Source organism: Drosophila bipectinata, chromosome 3R, assembly GCF_030179905.1.
Source record: "Drosophila bipectinata strain 14024-0381.07 chromosome 3R, DbipHiC1v2, whole genome shotgun sequence".
Classification (NCBI taxonomy): domain Eukaryota; kingdom Metazoa; phylum Arthropoda; class Insecta; order Diptera; family Drosophilidae; genus Drosophila; species Drosophila bipectinata.
Genome location: NC_091739.1, coordinates 5,007,870 through 5,011,023, shown reverse-complemented (window position 1 = coordinate 5,011,023; position 3,154 = coordinate 5,007,870).

The window sequence follows — 3,154 nt, the reverse complement described above, 5'->3', positions numbered from 1 at the left end:
ATACTTCAATTTTTGATTAATTATACTTAATTTTGTTAATTTTTGGCAACTTGTTTGGGCTAGGGATTTAATAATTGTATTATTTAAATATTTAGTAACTTGTTTACACTTCAGATGAGCAGGTTCCTGTTCTAACTCCTTGTTTGTGCAATAGTCTCGCTTGTATTATTTATGACTTTTGGTTTGAAAGATAGTAGCTTGTCGGGGCAGAGTCCCTCCAGAGTGGATCAACTATTTACAAATTGTGCAATGCCACGGATAGGGCTGGCAATTTCACCGACGTGGTAATGACTCAACCGCCTTGTTCTTCCCGTTTCCGCACTGATAAGTATTTTCCTTCTTCTCGGCAATGATTTCGGCTTATTAATTTCGCATTTGCATATGAGCCGCCCCTTTCGCCGATCACCGATCACCGATCGACGTTCACTGTTCGATTTTGGCCTTTATTTTTTTGATCAGCACGTGCAGGCCAAGTGGCTGGGTAACGGTAAACGACGCGTAAACAAACACCAAAACGGGCAAACACGACGCGAAAAAAGTGCAATACTGCCACGGGTGGGAGGCGGCGAGTGGTAGGCGGGGGGCCAAGGGTGACTCGGTAACTGTTTGCACGGATTAAATTACGTGATTTTGTTATAAACAGGCGTCGAGATCGAAAAAGCCAGACACACAGACACAGCTTTTTCAAATAATAATAATAATTTCTTTTGCTCCACTTGCGCTTGCAATTAGTTATTCCATTCGTTGCACGTTCTTGTTATTTTTTTATATTTTATTTGCACTTTAGTTTTTTATTTTTATTTATTTTTTACCAGGCCAGGACTGATACTTCCACACGGCAGTGCGGCAGAAAGTGTATTAAAACTCAAAATGAAAATCGAATTTTGATAAACCTGCGCTCAAAGGCACTCGCGATCACTTTGGGTTCGGGCTCGGGTTCGGGTTCGCTTCGTTATTCGGTTTGGGGTTTTAATAATTTTTGTTGTTTGGTTGCGCTCTGGCCAGGTTCTGGGCTCAGACTGCGCTGAAAGGCTACCAAAAAAAAAGCCCGAACCGAAAATTGTCAAAAAAAAATAAAATAAAGAAAACGTTAAGAAATCGCACAAACACGTATGTATGCAAACCGAAGAAACAAATTATAACGAGGCGATTTATTTATTTTTTTTTGTGACTAATCCCGTGTTTGGTGGTCGCCCGTTGTCAATATCCAGTGTCCAATTTTCGCAAACACCTTTCCGGGGGGTTTTCTCGCATTTGGCGCCAATTGGCGGTCCGGCAGTACGGTAGTACGGCAATATAATATGGCCAAATGGGCGATCCGTTCGGTTCGGTGGCTCATAGATCACTCGCACTCGGGCACGTTCGCATTGTCGTCTTCTTGGCTAGCCTCTGCCGCAGTCGCTGTCACTGCCGACGTCGCCACCGGCTGCGGGCTATGACTAATCCCGCCAGGCACGCGGTGGAGCTCCAACTACAATAACAATATGTAGAACAACCGTGGCGGCAACAAAAACAAGTGCCAGAGATCCGATCAAGTGGTGCCAGGAGCGATAGATTCTCCTCAAAATTAAAGGGTGCAATAATACATTTTTAAAAGTGAAATATTATGAACATTTTTGTAACTGTTTTTCATAATATTATTTCAATTAGGTTTTCACTGAAAGGTTAAAGAAAAGGGTGAAACTGAAACCACACCTTCGCTCGTACCGCTCTACCCTCCCACCTGGTCTAAACTTTTTGGTTTTTGCTGATTTTTAATCTATGCAACAACAGCAAGGGGATCACAAAAATATGCGCGACGTGCCCACTTTTTTCAGCAACGAAATTTGTTCTTGTTTTTTCTTTGCGGCTATTGTTGTTGTTAATGCATTTTAATCAGCGAATTGTTGTTTTTTCTCTTTTTTTTGCGACACCTTGCGACGCCGCTGCGAAAATGCAAATGATCCTGGCGCACACACACATGCAGAGGGACCATGCTATATGAGGGAGAGACACCCAGAAATACACTCGGACCAAAACAGTCACGGTCTCTGGCTGTCTGTGAGGCTCCGGGTCTCTCTTCTGCTCTCTTGCCGCTCGCGCTTACCTGTGCGAATGTTAATTGAAGAATTTATTGTTGTCTCATTGTTGTATTATAGCCTGGCTGCGGCGGCAGCAGAGGCAGCGGTTCACTTTTTTTTCTTTTTCAAATTTTATTTGTCGCGTTTAATTATGACAACAGCAGCGACGCCGTCGTCAGCGCCAGCCGATCATTGACTTTCTGCCCGCCCTGGCGTCACATAGTTTTTGTTGTTCCTTGCTGCTGGAGCGGGGGTGAGAGTTAACCAAAATAAAAAAAAGAGAGGGCCAGTTGAACTTTGGGCCAGTTAACGCTTTAATTTCTTGGTTGGCAACAAAGCAGGCCGATATGCTACACGAAAAATAATTACACAATACGGCATTTAACCAATCAATTAACAATCAAAAATATTGGACTGTTTTATTAAATGCATTGACCTTTGCCATTTCGAAAGGGAAATATATGGGTTTTTATAATAAAATATAATCAACCAAAATATAAATGTATCTAATCTATTGATAAGCTTTCTGGTTAAATGGAAATTAGGTTCTCAAACATCCAAACACCATCACTAATGGTTCTTAAAACGAAATAAATCATCCTTCCACTTTGGATTAAAATTAATAAAAAAAAATTGGAATTTTAATTTGCATACAGCCCCTGGAAACAATGAATGTTTGCAAACATTTTAAATACCAACCACTTTCAGCGCCCCCTCCCACCCAGTCCGAAACGTGGCGAACTTTTGCGACCCGTTGACATGTTAATGACATTTTTATAACGCCAAAAACAACAAACAGGTGTGAGCTACACACACAAAGACCCACGTGGGGCTGGAAACAAAAAAAAAGAAACAAAGGCGGATGCAACATTTCTCATTGTTTATGGAGCGAGGAGCGAGGATACAAATTGTTTTTTGCCATTTTTGGCGAGGGAGCGGTCGAAACAAATACTTACGCACATGTAAGCAAATACACACACAAAGATCCATATATACAGCAGCACTGAGAGAAATATTTGTTAATTTTACCACGAAAATACTTGTTAATAAAAGGGTTATATGTAGGTATATAGATGAAAGTTTATTGTTTTATA